The sequence below is a fragment of the Gopherus flavomarginatus genome, chromosome 2, assembly GCF_025201925.1.
Source record: "Gopherus flavomarginatus isolate rGopFla2 chromosome 2, rGopFla2.mat.asm, whole genome shotgun sequence".
In the NCBI taxonomy this organism is placed as follows: Eukaryota; Metazoa; Chordata; order Testudines; family Testudinidae; genus Gopherus; species Gopherus flavomarginatus.
This window is the reverse complement of record NC_066618.1, coordinates 24,031,638-24,055,017: the sequence shown is the minus strand read 5'-3', so window position 1 is coordinate 24,055,017 and position 23,380 is coordinate 24,031,638. Positions and strand designations below refer to the sequence as shown.

Here is a 23,380-nt window from a genome sequence, read left to right as displayed (position 1 = left end):
CACAACGTTAAGTGAGAAGTTACTGTATTTTAAAAAGGATTACAGGGATCATTCTTCCTGCTGGCAATAATATTAGAAAAATGCATTGCCTGTATCTTTCAGATCACCACAGCCAGTTAACATGAGATTTTCAAGTCTCGCAAATATGCAGTCTGTTCACATAGCTTCTATCTAGATGGTAAGTCTCAGAGTTGGGCTTCACTGAAGAGGTAGTGGTTTACTGGAGAGTAGCTCAGACCACTGTTCATATAGGCACCATCTTATCTAGGCTCTTAAATAGTTGACTATTCTATGCTTTTTATTTAGATGTCAAATCAATCATGTAAGAGAGGTTAAATTCCAGAAATAATATAGGGCAACAATTTACCAAAACAGAACTTGTTTCCTGTCACAGATTTTGCATTCATATGTGACCTGATGTAGATTGGACACGTGAGTATTTTTAGTGAAGTTGAGCATAATACATAAAAAAAAAAAATCAATAAATTAATCTTTAGAATCATCTGCATGACCATAATTTAGATTTGGAGAGGTAAAGAAGTGAGTAACAATACTCAGTGAGTGTGGTTCATTTCTTGAGCAGGCTATTTGAGTTTATTATATATTTTTAAAAGCTCCAGCTGCCTTCGCCACAAATTAAAAATGGAATTACGTCACACGAACTCCCCATTCCAGCAGCATTCCTTCATCTCCAACCATAAATGAATAAACTGATGATGAAAACAAATCCAAACAATGTCCCATGTCACTCACAGAGGGCAGCTGTTGTCGCTCTCCTCTTTCCACAATGGATAAGTAGCTGGGCTTCCCAAATTTCCCAGAATCTGGGTATTTAAGTCTAATGGAACAACAAAATGACAAGGAGGAAGCCAGAATTGATATGGGGAGTTGGAATTTCAGGTTGTGGGCTGTACATTGATATCGAGATGGGACTATTTGTCTTGAAGAATAGGGGGTCTAGATCTGCAGTCTTCTAACAGCACCTTGTGTTGTTTGTTAGTTCATGTACAAGGATATATGGTGGCTTGGCATAAATATGCTCACTTGGCTTCTTCCAAGGTACAGTAGAGACAGGAAAAGAAACTACAGGCGATACAAAAATAGAGAGAGTTTCCATACTTAGAATTTGCTTTCAACAAAAGTTTCCAATAATGCAGCCTTTCACATTCCTGACAGATTTATCAGGCCTAGCCACTTGAAGCCCTCACTATAGCTTGGTTTGAATCTGATTTTTCCATGAGCTGATGTCATGACTGGACTCATAGTGCAGTTTCAAAACGATTGCTTTAGATTGCATCATTACTTTAAAACCTCTGTTTTTTAACCCAAAGTGTCTTTCTGAGAACAGTGAATAAATGCCAGTATTCAGTCAAAACATGCCGATTTTAAACCATGTAAACTTCAAAAACAGGTTGGATTGTGGTGATTGAAGGTTTTTTTTTTTAAATTACTTATTTGTATTTGTATTTAAAATGACCATTTCCAAAGTGTTGGGAATATGGATGGGATGGAGAAGAGAGTATAACAACAATATGCTATGATTTCTTTGCCCCATTTTTTGTAGAACCTGACATGCTTTTGAAAAAAAGTTGGATCACTTAAATATTCAAACTCTTACACATTCCTAATGCATTTTTATCACATTAAGATTGTAACCTATATTAATACACAATATAGCATACAGTAAAAATTAACAGGCAGCCAGCTCCCTGTGGGTAGTTGAAAAGTGTCATTTAAAAAAAAAACCTTTGCAGAAGGTTTTCTAAGGCAATTAAATCACTGTGATGCTATTTGTAAAATACAAAACAAACCCAGGTTGTTATGGTATAAGTTTTAAGTAAGGAATAGATACAGTACATAAAATAAGCTTAGAATTAAAAAATTAATAACATGCAACTGCAAACCTGTAGGCTTAATACGTAATGGTTTTGTAGAGGCAACCAGCTGAAGAAAAGATCCTAGTTTTCATTTCTATTGCACTTGTTCTTCTTACTCTTTAAACACTCATTTTTAATCAAATTGCCATGCTTATTTCAAATAGTGGGAATCAAAGATCCAATCCCATGATCTCGATGCCTTGCAGAATTGTGAACTTTAATTTTACACCTTTGGGTGGGGAATGGGGTGAATCCAGGCTAAATAGTCTTGGTGCATAATACTTTTCACATAGACAGGCCTCAGTTCAGAAAAGTTCTTACACATGCTTAACTTTAAGCACTTGCTTATGTCCAGTTGAAGTAAACAGAACTTAAGCATGAGCTTAAGTTAAGCATATGCTAATGTGCCATTCTAAATAGGATGCGTTACTGAATTTGAGACCTAGTGCTTTTACCTGAGGCGGTTCAAGTGTTTTATAGACAGATAAAGAAGCCTTACCAACACTCCTGTAAAATAAGGTTTTACAGATGCCTCCATTACAGTTGTGCTTGGATGAGACGCTGCTTCAGGTATTGAAGGATGCACCACCCTGGAGGTGATGAGTGGCCTGAAGATGCGATTATCAATGGAGATGTGCTGCCAGGGAGATATGTAGATTATCTGTTTGTTAATTTTATATATTTTGTTAAATGAAGAGGTGTAACCAGAGCCAGAGTTATTAATAAATAACAGTAACTGCTTCTAATTTAATTACACTAATGGATAGTAATTCTACAGATTTAGACAAATACATTGATTTTTTTGTGAGTTAAATTGAAGTAGTCTCCTAGAATGTAAAATGAAAAGATTTCTGGGCATCTAAAATATCTTATTTGTCTCACAATAACTGGTTCAGCCTTAGGACTTTTGAGCGAGATGAATTCTCCTCTCTTAACTTAACTGTCTCATTTTAAATTAAAAGGTGGTGTTTTTTAGGCTCCTCTGCTTCAGGACAATTGGATCTCAGCTACTTGGACTAGAAGTTGGGGTTGTACAGATGACAATCCTGCAATGAGCTCCATGTGGGAGGAATGCTGAGTTCCCATTACTGATTAATCCTAATTCTGCTGTATTGCCTGTGAGGAGGAGGAGCGGGGTGGTAAATAATTAACTTTTTAATGGAACCATCAATATATGTGCATGCTTTACTAAATGATTTTATTGTCACCTCATGCTTCCTCTTCTCTTTTCCCTTCCCTTCATTGTGGCCTGATTCAAAAAAGCATTTAAGCATGTGCTTAAATCCATCCCTATTTATGACAGCATTTAAGCACATAGGATAAGAGGGAAGGTCCTCTTATTGATCAGTAACAGGTTAAAAGAGAGGATTCAAAGGGTAGGAATAAATGGTCAGTTTTCAGAGGTAAATAGCAGTGTCCCTCAGGGAACTGTACTGGAACCAGTGCTGTTCAACATATTCATAAATGAGCTGGAAAAAGGGTAAACTGTGAGGTGGCAACATTTGCAGATGATAGAAAATTATTCAAGATAGTTAAGTCCAAAGTAGACTGTGAAGAGTTGCAAAAGGATCTCACAAAACTGGGTGACTGGGCAACAAAATGGCAGAGGAAATTCAGTGTTGATATATGCAAAGAATACACATTGGAAAACATAATCCCAACTATACATACAAAACGATAGATCTCAATTAGCTCTTACCACTTGGGAGAGAGATCTTGGAGTCATTGTGGATAGTTCTTGGAAAACATCAGCTCAGCAGTGCCAGCCAAAAAAGCTAACAAAATGTTAGAAACCATTAGGACAGAGATAGATAAGACAAAAAATATCCTAATGGCACTTTATAAATCCATGGTATGACCACATCTTGAATACTCCATGCAGGTTTAATGGCCTCATCTCAAAAAAGCTACACCTCTACCCCAATATAACATCCTCCGATATAACACGAATTCGGAAATAACATGGTAAAGCAGTGCTCTGGAGGGGACGGGGCTGCGCACTCCGGCGGATCAAAGCAAGTTCGATGTAATGCGGTTTCACCTATAATGTGGTAAGATTTTTTTGGCTCTTGAGGACAGTGTTATATCGGAGTAGAGGTGTATATTAAAACTGAAACAAGGTCAGAAAAAGGCAACAAAAATGGTTAGCGATATGGAACAGCTTCCATCTGAGGAGAGATGAAAGACTGGGACTTTTCAGCTGGGAAAAGAGGACTAAGCGGGGGATATGATAGAGGTCTATAAAACCATGAATGGTGTGGAGAAATTGAATAAGGAAGTGTTGTTTACTCCTTCACATAACGCAAGAACTAGGGTCATCCAATGGAATTAATAAGCAGCAGGTTTAAAACAACCAAAAAAAGCAAGTACTACTTCACACAACATACAGTCAACTTATGGAACTTATTGCCAGGGATGCTGTGAAGGCTTAAGTTATAACAGGGTTCAAAAAGAATTGGAAACGTTCAAGAAAGAAAGATCCATCTGTGGCTACTAGCTAAGATGGTTAGAAATGCAACCCCATGCTCTGGGTGTTCCTAGTCTTTGACTGTCAGAAGCTGGGAATGGGTGACAGGGGATGGATCACTTGGTAACCTCCTGTTCTGTTCATTCTCTGTGAAGCATCTGGCATTGGCCACTGTCAGAAGACAGGACACTGGGCTAGATGGACCACTAGTCTGACCCAGTGTGGCTGTTCTTATGATCTTATGTTCAAATGTTGTCCTGAATATTGATGCTTTTTGAAGGAGGGCATTACTGAGCCATGTCAAATAGAGATTGTAAACTATTCAGGGCAATGTCAGTTTTGTGAGAGGACTCGCACATTTTTGAGAGCTTGAGTAATAACAAGTAGTTGTTCTGTTTTCTCACAGAAATATTTTTGTTTAGATTCGTCAGTAAAAAGTGTAAATCACAGAAAAAATTAACTGGTTTATTACTTCACGCTTCTCAGTTTGCTGTATTTTTCTGTCTCTATTTTGGTAATGTTGAGCGTCTATAGGACAGACTGTTTTCTTCTTTTCAATGCACTCTTATTACAAAACTGCATTGAGTGCATCTTAATTCTGTGGTCTATACACGTTTGCTTTTCTTGTTGTTCTTTGGTTTCAGAAATACTAGAATGAAAACCATAATATCTCACAGAAATAAAATATTTTATGAGATGTTATAGTTTGCTTAGTAAACTGAAAATAAATCAATATATTCTTTAAAGTATATTGTACAAAAGATCCATGTGACTTTGTATTTGTTTGTCACAAACTAAGCAGCACATCAGTTTCTCTTAATTTTTCTTTTTAGCATCCAAACTCTTGATGGTTTTGTTTGCCTCTAACATGTGTATCACATGCCACATCTGTGGGTATTACTGTCCCACATCTATATGCGTGAACTGGATAGTTTTTATTCTAAATTCACAGAAACGATGCCACATTGTACAGCAGCAGAAGCCTTAGCACCTCTCAGAACAGTATGTACTTGGATTTTTTTTGTTTTGTGTTATGACTAATGCTTAGCAATGTCCTTCGGTAAAGTATACAGATCAACCCCAAGCAAAACTTCCAGTCCCAGCTGTGACTGTGGAAATGAAAGTCAGTTCATCAGCGCATGGAAACAAGATGGTCAGATTATATAATTCCAAATGTTGTTAAATCATTTATGTCTTGCAAAAGAATGTTCCTTCTACATGTTAATTTTCAATGGACAATGAATCTTTTCATACTATGTATGAAGTAGCACATTGTATTTCTGAAACCAGCTGTACACACTGTCGAGCCAGAAACATACAATGACAAATAAATGCATAAATTCCAATTTGCATTCATGTTTTCTAAATTTGTTCAGTGCAACATTATCTTCCAGTATAGCCAGCTATCTAAAAATCTGGGGTAAGTCCATTTTTTCTTTAGTATTGTGATTTAGCTTACAATGTTCAGCAACTCCTTCCTTCCTTTCCATTTCTGTAATTCTTGCATGCCTTACAATATTACAGTAACCTTTAAGCTAATGGAATAACCCCTACTATATGTCCTTAGGGTTATCTGAGTAGTCCATTCTTTTGGTGAAGTCTTTATATTTCATGGTATTCACAGTACGAAATTACACATAACATGGTATATGATTAAACACTATAATATAGAGCTATTTGGTTTCTTTGCAACTTTGTGATTTTATTTATTTATTTATTTATTTTTTAAAGAAAAGAAATGCTTTGAGTTTTCTACTCCATACCTGCTGGGGGCTTTCTTTCCAGTATGATAGTTGGCCATCAACAGTGAAAGCTTTCACAAGGTTTTGGTGTCATCTGGCTGGAATCCAATCAGTGCCACTCTCTGTGAGGTTCTGCAGGGACTAGAATCCATGTCTGTGGGGTGGCTGTTGCATCCATGTTGCTATCTGGCAGCCATGATAAGACTGCATACATTATCACAAAGACCTTGTGGAGGTAAACACAACAGGAAGTACCACCCCTGAAGGCCAGACTGACAGCTTATCTTGTGGCCTCTTATTGGTTCAAAGGCCCTCTTAAGCCAAGGAGTTGTTCCAGGAAAGCGTCCATGTAACAAGATGAATTCCTTTGTCAGATCTCATGACAGACTTGCACTTCTGCTCACTCTTGGACTCCTGAACCCTGCTCTTACTCTTGGTTTCCAACTCTGGCTTTGACCTTCTCACCGTTTCTGGTCTCTGACCGCTGTTGTTCTGACCACTAGGCCTGGCTGCCCAAGCCCTGGTTATGACACTCTCCCCTTCTTTCCAAACCTCTTTTCTACTTTGTGGTGGAGCCGCTCCATTTAAGTTTTCTCCTTCAGTTACCTAATGGGAAAGCTTGCAGAAAGGGATGATTTTGATGTTAGAGTAGGACTTGACATGAGATCTGGGTACTACTTCTAGCTCTGCTACTGACTTGTATGACACTTGTGCCTCAGTTTCCCAAGCTGTAAAATGGGGGTGATGGTAATACTTATTTGCCATCCAGGGATGTTCTGAGATAAATTAATTAATATTTGTAAATTGCTTTGTACTCCCATAGCAAGCACCTTATTAAAAAGTAGGTATATCTCCAATTATTATTATTATCTCCTAGAACTGGAAGAGACCTCAGAAAGTCATTGAGTCCAGTCCCCTGCCTTCACTAGCAGGACCAAGTACTGATTTTTGCCTCAGATCCCTAAGTGGCCCCCTCAAGTATTGAACTCAAAACCCTGGGTTTAGGAGGCCAATACTCAAACCACTGAGCTATCCCTTCCCCCTTACACTATGTTATTTAAAAAGTGAAGGAGGGAGGGAAAAAAGGCATGCTGTGTGTGTGGCTACAGCTCTGAAAATGAAGAGATCACAAGGGTAAGTGTTGTCTCAAACCAGGGCCGTAGCAACAAAGAATATGGCCCCCTCCGAACGTATGTCCGGGGGCCCTTACAATGCAGAAACTGGAATGCGGTATTTATTTTATACAATATACAGGGTTCATATTATGTATACTACAGTGTACATGTATTCCGTATTTACGCAAAGCGCTTCTTTCAAGCCTTGTTCTCCGCAAATTGTTAATCAATGCGTCATAGTCCAGAGATCTGGCAATCTTGTTTTCGATTGAGATAACTGCAAGCGCAGAAAGCCTGTCATCTGTCATGGTTGAACGCAGGATATTCTTGATCAGTTTCATTCTGCTGAAGCTCCTTTCAGCACCAGCGACAGTAACTGGTGTGGTCAGAAGAATTCTGATGCAAATGCAAAGATTCGGATATATCTCCTGAAGGCTGTTCTTGTATATGTACGTTAAAAAATTGTTTGCCATGACAAGTCCTCTCTCTTTCTCGATGACATAAATAAAACGATTCAATTCCATTCAGTGTTCGTTGGCATCAATGTCTCCCATTTTTCTTTCAAAATTTTTGCTGTGATTCTCCAGTTCATTTTCTCTGTGACGCTGCTTCAGGCTGTTAGCGTTGTATACAGAAATCCAAACAACTTATACCACTCCACGAGTTGGTCAAATCGCGACGAAACAGAAGATATGACCTGATCAGTGAGAACAAGAAAGAACTGTGATTTGAATTTTTCTTCGGCAGAAAGACGACTCGAATCATCAGCACATTCGTAATCAAAGTCTCTTCTTACGTCGCACCCTGGTTTCTGGAAACACCTGCTCAATACCCATATGCTCTGCTATTTCACATTGGATTGCAGCGCAAAATATGTTGACAACTTTGGAATTTTCTCAAGTTCCTTCTCGGCATCTTTTGCTGCCTTTCATTTACTAGCTCCGCTCTTATACATTCTCTTAGACATCGCAAAGCACGCTTCTGCGTTGGAAATGATAAAAAAACTAAACAACTAAATTAATAACATTTATCCGCCGACCGCCATTATGAACGCAAATACACATTCTTTGAATGGGTCCAACTAAAATTTGAAACTGACCAACAGACAACTGATGTAGCCAATAGCATTATGATGTATCATAATGACTTCACGGTTTTGTCAGTAAAACCGACATGGATTGTGCAGTAGCGTCAATAAATGTCACTTACCTAGTTATACCTTACATTTTTTTTTGCCACTTTTAGGGGCCCCCTTCCCTGCGGGGCCCCCTCCAGTCGGAGGGTACGGAGGGCGCTCGCTACACCTCTGTCTCAAACATCGCAATTCACTCCAGACCACCTTACGTGCGCTCCATTTGACTTGCCTGTCTCTCTACCTTATAGCTAAAGCCTTCGACCTCAGAAGCACTCCCTGGCTTTTCAGAGACAGAAGCATGCCAGTGAGAAGCTGCAACAGACGCTCTCAGTATCTGCTAATCTGCACTGGAGTGTTAAAGGGTCTTCAGAAGCTGTTTACTGGGGAGCAAGAACTTAAGACTGAACACTTTGCAGCCAGGTCGTGCCGAAAATCTTTGGAGAATGCTTACAAGTTATCATGCTGGTTGGAAAGGAATGAACCACTTTTGCTTCTGTTTTAATAGATGCTGAGATGCAGAATACAATTTGCAGATAAACTATTCAACATACAGCTGAATGCAAGGGAAATATAAAGGTCAAGTTAAGAAACAGAAATGTGCGCTGTTGTCCTGTCCAGTAGAGAATGTTTTTTCAGCTTGACTTCTGGTATCTATCTTCACCAGCAGTATGATCCATTACTGACAACATATGCTGTGAGACTGGGTTCCACTAGGCCTCACATGAACTCGTTTTTACAGAGCTGCAAATGGTTTCATCCCATCTCCAAGCACAAAGTTAGGGTGGACCCATTGTTGACAGTTTATTGGCAGCAATGAGTCATTTTCCTTGGTCTGGCACCAGGACCTATAGAAGTTGGAGGGTCATGTGCATTCTAAATAGACATTGTGATAACTTGTTGCCTTGAGAAGCATGAGTCCCTTGATATAGTGCAAGAGGGAACTGACCTATATTGCAAAGAAACTGCCTACAGTGTGTGAAATGCTATATTTATATGCAGCCTCGCTTGTCATCCAGAATAAAGATTTTGAGGCATTTTATAAAGTTACAGCCAGTCTCTCATTGATTTTGTTCACTATCAATGTATTTAACTTAAAACATTTTGCAAAAAATCTTTTTGTTGAGCTTCAGCTATTTTATCTAGTTTTGATAAGTAAGATTATGCTGGAAGGATTAAGTATAGGGAATCTTGGATTGAAAAAATATTTTAATTGTCTAGTGGTTGTATTCTTTTTTGATCATTAAGACATTTTTGGAGCATTAACGTTACAGAAAATACTGATGTTTTCACATATGATGTAGTGGTAATACACTTTTTTTTTTTTTTTTTTTTTTTTTTGCAAAGTAGAGAATTGTTCATCATTATTTATTTATTATTTTTTGTTCCTTGCAAACTATATACTGGTGGTGGTTTCTTCTTTTTAGGTAAGAAGAGACGTACGATAATCTTGTCCAACAATGAAAGTAGCTTGTAGCAAATACAAACTTGGGACCTAAGTCTTTTGTATAACAGGAAGGAAAGTGAAAATTATCCTTTGATGATCTAATGCACAATACAACATTAAAAGTTAGTACGGTACCATATTCAGGCTATGATCTATTACTTAATTTTCTTGATAGATTTTTTTCTCACATGTGTGTTTTCATTGAAGATTGATCCAGTACAGAGCATCTTGCATTTTTGAAAATATCCAGGTGGGAATATATAAAGGTTTTAGCATGCGAATGTGAAATTAGATGTTTACCATTAGTTGTACAGGAAAGCACTTATGCTGAGAGAGCACAAAGAGAACACACTTAACTTATGGCTCGAAAATGTGTTGGATACCTACTAGCCAGAAGCTGATATGGAAATAAAGGTGGATGACTCCCCAGTGAAATCCAGGGGCAGCAATTTGAAAGGAGGCCATTCCCAGCTGCTGGGAGGAGGAAGGACACTGGGATTCCTGTTATAATGCTGTCTTTGGACTGTGTCAGGGGTTGTGGGAGTGTCTTCTTTTTATACCATTACTTGGCTGGTAGGTAAATTTGAAACTGTCACGACTGTTAGAAGGGATAATTTGTTTTTCTTTCCTTGTTCCTATCTGATCATCACTACTTGATTGTTGTTGGGGGTGGGGATGGGGAGCGAAGAGTCAAGGTTCACTCACTTAATAGGGTGAGATGATGGGAATCTACCTAATCCTGCCTCTAATGAAGGCAATGGTAAGATTTACATGAACTTCAGTGGGGCCAAGATTTTACCCCCAGTGCCAGCCTCTGCTGCAGCTGCTCAGAACTTTTCTGAGCAAGGACTCAAGGAAACTAGTGTGAATCTGGTCACTTTCACTGCTGCTAACACACAATCTTCTCAAAAGCAGTGTGGAAATAATGCAACACATGTATGGGGATGTACAAAACTGCAGCATAGCTGAAATTCAAACAGAAATGATTTTTGTTTCATAATCTAGAAAAGCTAATGTAGTTGATTTAATTAAAAAAACTAAATTTTTTGTATTCGCTGTGGGAAATGCTGTGAGAATTTGAAAAAAACTGATTAATAGACTTCTCAAAGGACGATTAAACATAAATACAAAAATCTACATATTTATTTTTTTTAAAAATCAACAAAACTCCTAGTTAAAACCACCAAAGCAAATTCATCTGTGAATATTACTGAATGGAGTATAGTCTCTGACTTACTTTTCTTTCTTTCTTTCTTTCTTTCTTTCTTTCTTTCTTTCAACTTGATACAATGATAATACATTCATTTTGTTAGAAGATAAATACATTAACACCACTGCTATGTCTTTTCCCGCTTTTTATTTATGTACATCTACTCCAGAGATGTGACTTTAGAGGACACATGGTGCACCCTGTTTATGAACATTTTCAAAGTTATGATTTCTACAATGATTTTGCTATCTTGTAAAGTAAATAAGTGCACCTTGCTTTAAAGAACTATTTCTAGGTTAACAGTATCAGACATAGTGTTCAGTAAGGAATTACTTGCTTCTTCCTGTACATTAAAGTGGAAGAGAGACTCAGTCCAAATCTGTTGGTGTTGAACCAAAACTGGCTGAAGAGTTAAGAGTTGGAAATCTATGTCTGTCTTTACCTAAAGTTACTAGGGGTATGTCTACATCTACAATTTTGCAGCGCTGGTTGTTACAGCTGTATTAGTACAGCTGTATAGGGCCAGCGCTGCAGAGTGGCCACACTTACAGCAACCAGCGCTGCAAGTGGTGTTAGATGTGGCCACACTGCAGCGCTGTTGGGCGGCTTCAAGGGGGGTTCGGGGAACGCGAGAGCAAACCGGGGAAGGAGACCAACTTCGCCGCGGTTTGCTTTCGCGTTCCCCGAACCCCGAGCAAGCAGGTCTCCTTCCCTGCGGTTTGCAGGAGGGGTCGGGGAACGCGAGAGCAAACCGCGGCGAAGCTGGTCTCCTTCCCCGGTTTGCTCTCGCGTTCCCCGAACCCCCGAGCAAGCAGGTCTCCTTCCCTGCGGTTTGCAGGGTGGTTTGGGGAACGCGATAGCAAACCGCGGCGAAGCTGGTCTCCTTCCCCGGTTTGCTCTCGCGTTCCCCGAACCCCCGTGCAAGCAGGTCTCCTTCCCAGCGGTTTGCAGGGGGGGTCGGGGAACGCGAGAGCAAACCGCGGCGAAGCTGGTCTCCTTCCCCGGTTTGCTCTCGCGTTCCCCGAACCCCCGAGCAAGCAGGTCTCCTTCCCTGCGGTTTGCAGGGTGGTTCGGGGAACGCGAGAGCAAACCGCGGCGAAGCTGGTCTCCTTCCCCGGTTTGCTCTCGCGTTCCCCGAACCACCCTGCAAACCGCAGGGAAGGAGACCTGCTTGCTCGGGGGTTCGGGGAACGCGAGAGCAAACCGGGGAAGGAGACCAGCTTCGCCGCGGTTTGCTCTCGCGTTCCCCGACCCCCCCCCTGCAAACCGCAGGGAAGGAGACCTGCTTGCTCAAGGGTTCGGGGAACGCGAGAGCAAACCGCAGGGAAGGAGACCTGCTTGCACGGGGGTTCGGGGAACGCGAGAGCAAACCGGGGAAGGAGACCTGCTTGATTACCAGAGGCTTCCTCAGGTATGCTGGGATACCTGCTTATTCCACGGAGATCAAGAAAAGCGCTGGTAAGTGTCTACACTTGATTACCAGCGCTGGATCACCAGCGCTGGATCCTCTACACCCGAGACAAAACGGGAGTACAGCCAGCGCTGCAAACAGGGAGTTGCAGCGCTGGTGATGCCCTGCAGATGTGTACACCTCCTAAGTTGCAGCGCTGTAACCCCCTCACCAGCGCTGCAACTTTGTGATGTAGACAAGCCCTAGATCTACAGAAAACTGTCTGGAATGTCAGTCATGTTGACTTTTAAGGAGAATGTTGCTGGTGACATTCAGCTGGTATGGCTGATCTCGATAGGCAGGGGCTAAGGAATAATGTCTGCAGATAATTTGGCCCTTTTCCTGTAAATATAAATTCTATTGTTAAATAGATTAATTGTTTTGGATAACTCAGATAAACTTTGTAGACAATCTGAATAAAAATATAGTTGAAATATACAATGGAAGTAACTAAGCAGTATGTTCATTTACGGGAAGAATTGATTATTCAGATTCAAAGTCCTTGTCAGGGATGTTTGAAAAGTACTATATGATATGGTATATACAGGTGGAAAAAATAAGAAAAAATATAACTCCATGCTGCTGTATTTGTTTTGACATGCTTTTTGGTCAGATGGAGGTTTGTGGTCTTGTAACTTGTTTAGGCTTTTCTGTCTGTCTGTCTATCTTCAGTAGTAACATTTTGAAGTGATGTTGATATTAGGGTATACGCTAACTAAATGCATATAGCCACTTAATTATGAGTCTGGAATCTTTTGTAATCTGCTTAAAGAGAAGAGATAAATGTTAAGTAAAATTACAACAATGAAAGTGTTGTATCTGTTTAATATGTATCGATGTAATGCATTCTTTCTTGGTGAGAATACATTCTACCATCATAGGAGGTTGAGCTGGATAATATTTTTCCTTGTTTAGCTCTTGTGACCCTATTTCTCCCCTGTTTAAATCACACGAAAATGGAGAAATATTTTATATAACGTTCAGGATTTACGATATAAAATGTCTCTTGTTCAGATAATAGGAGCAGAGACCTAACGAAAGTGTAAAACTCATAAAATATACTACACTTGGCGTTAAACCTTTATCCATAGCCAAAGTATTTAAAAAGGGGCAATGGAAGGAGTATATTATATCATTGTGCAGTGCTTCATTTACTGCTGGAGTTATAATAGGAAGCAAAAGATATGTCTGTAGGGAAGTGTATAGTTTGCGCTGCTTTTAAAAATGCCAGGGGAAAGAAGAGTTAATGGCTTGTGCAGTTAGTTATGATTAAGGATAAGATTTTGTCATGGATATTTTTAGTAAAAGTCATGGACAGGTCACAGGCAAAAAGACAAAAAAATTTGTGGATGCCGTGACTTGTCCGTGACTTTTACTGAAAATATCCCAGACAAAATGGGGATCTGCGGGTCTCCACACTGCCTGAAGTGGGGCAGCTGCACAGGGGCTAGGAGCCACTGCAAAAGCTGGGGCTGTGGGGTACCCCTGCGGTTTGTAGCTCTGGAGGTCCCCTCAGCTGTCCATGGGGGCTGGGAGATGTGGGGTGCCCCTGCTGCCCACAACTCAGGGGGCCTGTAGCAACTGGGAGCTGTGGGGGTTCCCCGTGGCAGCTGGGAGCGGTGGGGGTTCCCCCACTGCCTGCGGCGGCCGGGAGTTCAGGAGTTCCCACCACTCACGGCGGCTGCGAGTTCAGGGCTTCCCATCACCCACGGTGGCTGGGAGCTCAGGGATTCCCCTGCCACTGGCAGCTCCGAGGGTCCCCGCTGCCTGCAGTGGCCAGAAACTCATGGGGTTCCCCCACCACTCGCGGTGGCTGAGCGCTGTGAGGTACTCCACCACTCGCAGCAGCTTGGAGCTCCGGGGGCCGCCAAGGCTGCGGGGGGGGAGGGGTACCTCACAGCTCCCTGCCCTTGCGAGCGGCGGGATCCTACAGTTCAGCCTACAGTGGTCAAGAAGTCATAGAGGTCTCTGGAAGTTACAGATTCCATGACTTCCGCGACCTCTGTGACTAAATCATAGCCTTAGTTATGGTCTGTTATTAGTTTCTCACATCCGTGAAAGAATAATTTTAGCAAAGGGGGGCTTCTTAAAGTGCTTTTCATGTGCTCTGGATATCCAGATCATTGCTGCCTGTTGCTGGCAACTTGTCTCTTGCTGTTGCTGCTTTGCTAGTTCTCTCGTTTCTCATATGAGATTTTAGTTTTTTTAAAATGTTTAATTTGAGCCCTCCAGCCTAGCAAACTGTAAACTGGATTTACTGTTATTGCAGCCCTTGTGCTTACCATTGCATGGTAGTAGCCTTGCCTTGAAGAGTTTACAGCAGGCCTGCACAACATGCGGCCCAGGAGCAGCGTGCGGCCCACATGGGCTCACTGTATGGCCCGCGGAGGGTGAGTAGGTGGGCTCACTGTGCGGCCTGTGGGGGTGGGGCTGAAGAGGCGGGTGTGCAGTGGCGGGGGTGAGGAGGCGAGTGGGTGGGCAGTGGTGGAGGCTCAGGAGGCAAGCAGGCGGGCAGTGGTGGGGGCTGAGTAGGTGAGCCAGGAGGGTGGGGGGCTGAGGCGGCGAGCGGGTGGGCAATGGCTGGGGCTGAGCAGGCGAGCTTGTGGGGTGGGAGGCTGAGGAGGCAAGCGAGGAGTCACTGGCTGACCTGTTCTACTGATCTGGTCTGGCTCCCAGTCCCATTCCAAGGGTTGCAGCTGTTTGGAGGTTCTGCCTTCCATGCCTTCCTCATTCACACCTCATTCATTCAACAGAACAACTGATTACAAAGTTGGGGGAAGATCTTATTCTACTTCTAGCAAGAAGACACTTTTCTTTTACCTTCATTATACTACCTCTAGGGTCCTGCTATAACATATTACCAAGGTTCGATACCACTGTTTCAGTGGGGCAGTGCTGGGGAAGGAGGGTTTGTTTCCACAGGGTGGGAGGTGCTGGGGGAGAGTATTTCGGGGGGCTGGGCAGCGCTGAGGCGGGCGTTGTGTTTTGGGGGGGCTTGGTGGCACTGGGGGGGGATTTGGCTGGGCCAGGGAGGGTGGGGTTCAGCCCTCAGCTGTTTTCTTTGGAGTAATATGGCCCTCGCCGCTTTATGAGTTGTGCGGGCCTGGTTTACGGTCTAAACAAGCAAGACAGACAATGGATGGGGGCAGTGGGAATTAGAGGCACAGAGATTGATTTTATTATTCAACTCTGCTATACCAGGAGTCCATAGCTGCTTCCAAAGTTTCACAGCTGCTCTACAGCAAAGGTTCTCAGACTGTGGTCTGTGAGCTCCATTCAGGTGGTCTGTGGATAGTTTCCTCTAAGGTCCATGCTTGGGCGACTGCAAATGAGAAGATGAAGGGCCACCCACCTAATTAGTGGAGCCGTGCAGGCGTGGGTCTGTTAATTAGGTGCCTGGAGCAGATACACATGTAAGGTGAGGTGGTGGCCTTGTGGCGGATAGTGGGTAGGTGGGAGTAGGGGGTGGGGGGAATTTGGGATGTGCAGGGGTGTGATGGCCACAGAAGGAGGCGACTTTCCCCAGCTCCAGGGCTGCAGCTTCTGGGGAGAGATGGCCCTCCCTACCAGCCTCAGCTCTGTGACTGCTGTGGCAGGGGAGAGACCCCCATCCTTCTCAGCCCAGCTCGGGGACTGCCGCAGCAGGGGCGAGAGGGCACGTTCATTGCATTAGACAAGTAAGACTACTGATATTAAAATATGAGTTGTCTGCTTTCTTTTGTAGAACACAAAAGGTCAATTTATTATTGTGTTTTTAATATATATAGCACTTTTATCCAAAGTGTTTTACAATAGTTAGCTAACGGTACAAACAACATGTGGAAAGTTGGTCTGCCGAGACCCTCAGCCATTTTCAAGGGGTCCATTAAAAGAAAAGTTTGAGAACCACTGCTCTACAGCATAGCAGCCTAGAACAACCCATTGGCGTTTAGAATACAGGGCCCCCCTGACTGCAGTGTAATAATTTTTTTTAGTATAACCCACTCGGCTCTGAGATTGAGTAAACAATTCCCCCCCCATCCCCATCTTATTTTCAGCTGGAATTCTTCACAGAGACACTCTGGGTTAGTTGTTAGGAAGGCTACTATTAGCATTAACTCCAGACTACAGCTGTGAAGAATGAAAGAACTGCTAGGAAATCTCACTGGATAAGGAGGCAAATTCTATTTCATGTTCACTGTTAAGGTTGATGTTGTAGGATTCTCCTTCCCATCGCAATGCTTTGTAAGGTTACTTTTATGCTGCCGTTTGTCACTGACCCTTCTCTACTGAAGTTATATCCCTCTACTTATTTTCACAGTAGCTTCTTTTCTTTTATTTGATGTTAGGCTTGGACCTTCCCCAGGAGAGCTGCTAGTCTTCTCTATAGGGCCAATACATTCAAAGAAAGGACAAATTACTGTAGGTAATCTCACTTTCAGAAGAAGGATATTGAGATCTCTACTAATCTGGATGAAAGAAAAACAGAAAGAGGTTCCCCCCCCCCGCCCTTTCAGTTTAAAGAACTCAAATACAGTTTTGCTCAGTTAATTCTTGGTTTCTTTCTCAAATAGTTTTTATGGATGCAAGTATTTTCTTTTGAAGAAAATATTTCCCCCCCTCCCTTTTATGCTTATGAAACAGTTCAAAGCTTGCCCTTTTGACTTCACATATGCCTCAGAAGCACTAGATGCTGTTGATAGTAGATAACCTAAACAGCAGCAACCTTTCCATTTAAACAGGTTATGATTTATCTGAAGATTATTCCTGAGAAAAATCTCTTAGGCTGCTTTCACATATTTATTTAGTTTTAGAGCTGTTCTAGTTCTTGTGCCTCTTCTTTAAAATGTACTTTTACGCTTGTTTTTTCACCGTACTCACTTTCTGAAAGTTTCTAGGTGGCCAGAGGTGGGAATATTTAGGAGGGGTTATGAAAGTGCTGGAGTCTAACTTTTCTTTTTAAAAATAGATTAAACACATACTAAAATGTTAAGGAAATTTGGTGATGGTTCAGAGAAATCACAGTCTTAGCAGGCAGTAGAAGAAATATGATTGGGTAGGGTGACCATATTTCATAAAGGGAAACTGAGCCTGAGGCCACCCCTCTCCCCTGGCTCCCTGCACGGGGCGGGACTGTGCAACGTGCCCGAGGCACCCCCCTCATGGGCTGTCTGTCATCTCCCCTCCCCCCCACCTCCCACACGAGGCTGGGGCTGGCATTGCTGCTTGCTCCTCTGCACTTTCCTCCACACCCCAGCTTGATCAGTCGGTAAGAGCAAATGGGACAAATGCCCACTTTTGCCAAAGGCCAGGACAGGGCTTAAAAAAGGGACTGTCCTGGTCAAAAGAGGATGTATGGTCACCCTATGATAGAATAATTTGTAGCTTTAAAAGTTAGGTTGCTATGGCCTCTCTGTCTCAATGGCAGAACTTCCTTTGAAGTCATAGCAAAATGCCAGGTGGAACAGATTATCCACCTCGAGTGGTCCCTTACAATATGTGTTAACTACTTGTGTTAAACAATCTGTTCCACCTTGCGTTTAGCTGGGACACTGGGAGCACCTTTCCCATGCCTGATGTAGAGCTCTGTGTAGCTCGAAAGCTTTTCTCTCTCTCACCAGCAAAAGCTGGTCCAATAAAAGACATTACCTCACCCACCTTGTCTGTGTCCAAATTAGGATAGGTGAAGGAGCAGGGACCTTCAACTTTATAAATGTTCTTCTGTCATTCAACCCCCCCCGATAGATGGATCATCATCACGTGAGGTATTTTTTTTTATTTAAGTAGTGGGGAGAACACTGGAATAGTCCTAATATTCAATGTAATGACATTATTTGAAAATGCAGTGCTGAAGTAGTCTGTTTTGTTGCATGTTGTCAGTGGAGAAGTGTATTTATTTTAGTTGTTGAACCATACGTAAGTATAGTCCACTAGCTGGGAAAGGAGACTGTGACATTTGGAACCTGTGCCCAGGTGTGCTGAGATTATATACTCGTACTTTGTGAGTCATGAACTATTTTGAACTTGGACAAACAAGCTGTGGAAATACTGAATAATGGGTATCTGACCTAAAAAAGGGATATATTTTTACCAAAGTGGCAATATGTCTTCTCCTTTTCTAGGATAATACTGATGTAGTTAGTGTACAGTATTTTACTGGTTACAAACATGTAATATTGGTAATTTCAGCTCTGCAAAGAGAATTTAGCCCCTGAAAGACTAAACATGTTCTCTATCCTAAATGGATTTTTATTACTGCAAAGAAAAATCTGTCGGTTGTGTCTCAGATGCATTATTGAAGAATTATTTCCTGAGAACTTTTGGTGTTAATTAAATGTCTAGGATGCCAGATTAGCTCACCACATTCCAGAGCTATCAGTGGAAGACCCCCGAGACTCTGCATCGCAAACATATTTTAATTTCAAATCTTTCTCCTTCAGAATGTCCTTGATCCCTCAGAAATATGCAGAATGAGGAATGATGGGCGAGTCTGGCAGAAGACAATTAGCCATGCGTCATTTAGAAAACAAATTTGGGTTTTGCAAGACCCTAGCAGTCAAATTATGCCTCAATTAGACCCCATCTACTTCATTTGGGTTGTAATCTAAGACAGAATTTGTCCTAAATTTTTTAATTTAAACCAGATGAGCTCTTTTAAAACAACTTTGTGGGTTGCACTTTATTCCACAGAAGGGAAGGAATTCAGATTAGAAGCAGATCGGTAACCCTATGTACTACAGCAAGTATGGAGCATAAGGCCACCTACACAAAGGTCTGAGTCCATTGGATAGACCCTATTTGGCTTGAGCTATAGTTGGTCCTATGCAGCAAAAGTGTGTTTGTTTTGTTGTTTTCCTTTCCCTCTCCCCCTTTATCTTTTGTCGTGGAGAGGAGGGACTCTCCATTTTGGCTGGAGTCTCTGGGTGCTATCGTAATTTGAATGGCATTTTCAGGTCAAACTTGTTTTGTAAAATGTCAGTGTATATTAATATTACAAAAAAATGGCCGATGTATCAAGGGCATTTGGGGTGGGTTTCCCCTTTCCCCCTTGGAATTCCAAAGAAAGCAGACTACATTCCAATGGAGACTACATTCCAGTACAGTATATGGAAATCTGGAACAAATCTCCTCCTGGTCCAATGTAGCCTGGGACCGTTGGCTTTCAAGGCATGCTGTGAGATACATCTGTTTTCACATGGTGCTGTGAAGATGGGCTCTCAAGGCGAATCAGATTTATTGGAAGAAAAGGGAGTTGCGTGTTCTGCTGTCTGCATAATGTACTATATGGCAAACTACAGAGGTTTTGGATGGATATACCTTTTTATTTTCATATAAATCTAGAGAATCCATACAATAAGTATGCTTTCCAAACAAAAGGAAGGATGATTTAAATAGTTGATATTGCATCATGGTATTCTAAAGCGCTATCACATAAATAATTTTGATAGCCACATGGGGTTGAATTCCATGCTGCATTAGTCGACTCGTGCTCTCTCTCCTTTCTCCTGTAGTTACTAATTATTAGTGTACAGTGGGTTGCGTTAAAATGATCAAATTGTAAATTCTGTGGGCTTGATACAAAGACTTTGGCAGCCAATGGAAGGTTTTCCATTGACTTCGGTGACTTAGATCAGGGCCTATAATATCTTAAAATTTGAAGACACGCCTCTGTCTTGAGGACCAAACTGAATTTAAACTAATTATTTAGTTACCTTGTGGGACAGGAATCCTCTGAGTTCACATGTTGAATCAATGTGTCTCATATTTCATATATGATAAACTGTCATCACAGTACGATTCACGACACACAGTGCTGCAATTTTTGTCAGGAAATAGTCTAACCAAAATTGGAGAAGATACCGAAAACTTGTAGTATTGATGGTAGAATGTCTCCAAATTTCATTGCGTTCAGTTCCTCTTTTGTGACAAAACCTTTGCCAGAATCAAAGCATGTTTCAAATAAAGCTGACAGTTTGGTTAAACAAAAGGGCTAAACTGTAATAACTGTTCAGTCCTCTGGCACATTTTTGAAAGCCACTAGGGCCTGTCAAGTTTTTGAGACCAGGATTGCTTCATCTGGTACTAGGTTTCTGTTCATTGCATAGAACGGAGGACTAGCTTTTCTCTGCTTTGAATCAGTTTCTCCTAGTTGAGAGAACTGATCCAATTGAAGGGAATATCCACACCTGCGGAAAAGGCTGCTGCTTTATACCTTGAACAAATTCTGACTGCAAGTGGCTGGTCTCCAACTCCCAGCAATTCTTTAGTTTAACTCTTTTTACAATTTAAGCAGGGAAACATACTCTTGGAATTGTTCAGTTCAGCAATGGCATTTATTCTGCTTGATACTAATGATTATGTGGAAGCATTATGTCACAGCAGTATTCACCTCTAAAGTATCTGGGCAGCCACCCTGAGAAATTTGGGTATTTTAAATGAGATTTAAAACACAAGCCTGGACCATTTGTGCTCAGTAAAGAACCTGTGAGTCTTATTTGCAAGAGCTGAAGTTTTAACTCCAGGACCCAATACAAATTCGAACATACAGAACAATATCTTCCTAACTTAAAATTCCTCCAGTAATTTCATTTGGAAAGCTCATTTCTTATCTTTTTTCCTAAAAAACATAGTGGTGTGGTGTTGATCATAGAATAATAGAAGATGAGGATTGGATGAGACCTCAGAAGGTCATCTAGTTCAACCTCCTGCTCAAAGCAGAACCAATCCCAACTAAATCACCCCAGCCAGGGCTTTGTCAAGCTGGTAGCAGATGGGTGGTAGAGGGAAAAACACAGAAAGGAATAGAATAAAAGAGGCAAACTAAGAAAACCACAAAACAAAAGATGGGTGGAATAGGGAAGGTATAAGTGAGGATAGGAGGGAGAGGGAAATGAAATGAAAGCTGTCCTGATCCCTCAGGGACAGCAGAATCCGGGAGAGACATGAAGATAGGAAATGGTACAGCAGATCAGCTGACATATTGGTATGGATCAGGAAGTTTGATAGGAGGAGAGATGCGTTAGGACATTGAGTATGTCTACACTGCAGCTGAGAGCATGCTTCCCAGCATGGATACACAGACATGCCGGCGCTGCTTGAGCTACTGTGCTAGATATAGCAATGTAGCCAAGGGCAGATCAGGGCTGCCAGGTCGGGGGTGGGGAGCATGAGGGAGGGTGGCAAGAGGGGCAATTTGCCCTGGGCCCTGCAGGGGCCCCCACAATAGTTTTTCAGGGCCCCTGGAGTGGGGTCCTTCACTCGCTTCGGGGGCCCCAGAAGAACTCTCACAGGGCCTGGGCCCCTGGAGCTTCTGCTCCGGGTCTTTGGTGGCAGTTCGGCGGGGAGTCCTTCTGCTCCGGGACCCGCCGCCGAAGTGCCAGGTCTTTGGCGTGTCCCGCCGCTGAAGACCTCAGGCCCCCTGAATCCTCTGGGCGGCCCTGGGGCAGATGGGTGGTGGCTGAGGCTAGCCTGCCTGAATCTGTACCCAGCATGTCTGGGCAGGTTGGTACTCGGGCATAAGCTTCCGCCCCTACTACCCCCAGATACACTGCTGTTTTTAACATACTTGCTTGAGCAAAGCTATCCTGTGTCTGTGTGCACTGAGAAGCACTCTCGCAGCTGCAGAGTAGGCATACTTGTTTGGATGGAATGGAGGTTTGTGAGGGGAATATACAGGCATATACCTTATAAGGTTTTGGGGACAATGTTATTTTGAATTTGTATTCAGTTATCAATGCAGGATCTTTAAAGGTTTTCAAAACTCTTGTAAGTTAAAGAGATGGAGGTGGGGAGGGAAAGGAGTAAAAATTTTTCAGTTCACACAATTGAGAACTAAAAAGTCTAAAGAGTACACCTGCAAATAGTACTCTATTCAGTACAATGCCAGGCTACATTAGGTTTGGCTTGAATATAGTACAAATCCATTGTTCTCTAGTATGTCTTGTCGAAGTTCCCTCACACAAGAATCTTCTAAGGCTGATGTTACTTGATCACTCTGTAGAGTATGTGTAATTCTACTTATCCGTCTCTCTTTAAGGCAGGGGTTTTCAAACTGGGGGTTGGGACCCCTCAGGGGGTCACAAGGTTATTATATAGGGAGTCGCAAGCTGTGAGCCTTTGCATCCAGCATTTATAATGGTGTTAAATATGTAAAAAAGTGTTTTTAATTCATAAGCGGGGGCGGGGGGGGGTCGCACTCAGAGGCTTGCTATATGAAAGTGGTCACCAGTACAAAAGTTTGAGAATCACTCCTTTAAGGGAACACTCTCCTCCTAAACTACATCTTGTCTGGCTAGGATGAACTTCTTGTTGTTCAGCATTGTCATTTGATAATTTAATATGGTGAGGTTATCAAACAGTACATTAAATCCATTATGAATTTTTTTTAATATTTTCTTTCTGGCAATATTTTGTTTTATCAGAAAAAGTCTCAGTGCAAAATAACAATTAATTAATAACAAATATATCGTTCCAGTATGCAATCTCCAGCTAAACCTTGTCTTTTGAATGTTTTAAGTACAATATTGGTCTCCCACAAAAGAGTGCTGTGCTTTTAGAGACTATACTATTTACTTAATATTTCAGTTTATTTATCAATCAAAGATGTGTAAGGGTTCTGAGGGCAGGCTAGTTCTCTCATGAAACATATATAACAGTTGGCTTATAAAATTAGTATCACATAATGTGAGTGTTGATTTGTCCATACACTTTTGTCTTGTCATCTTGTTTCTCTAGAGATGCATATCAGTGGGTGTGGGGAGAGCTGAATTCACATACATGCATTTTCTATAGCATTCCTTCCTTAAATTAGAAGCTGTTGGAGACCAGCTGCAGTCTTATTTAAAAAAAAAAAAAAAAAAGTGAGAGGTGTTAGCTATGTGTAGCTATGAAAGTATCCCACAGTTCTTACAACTGCAAGTCACAATCAAGAATAGAGATGCTTATATCTTCTTGTCTTGAAA

At 41.8% G+C, this 23,380-nt stretch overlaps 1 protein-coding gene across 5 annotated transcripts in view; it reads left to right on the top strand.

Moving 5' to 3' along the window:
• DIP2C (disco interacting protein 2 homolog C) overlaps window positions 1-23,380 on the top strand; it is a 480,496-nt gene that overhangs the window by 37,006 nt on the left and 420,110 nt on the right. The window lies entirely within an intron of this gene.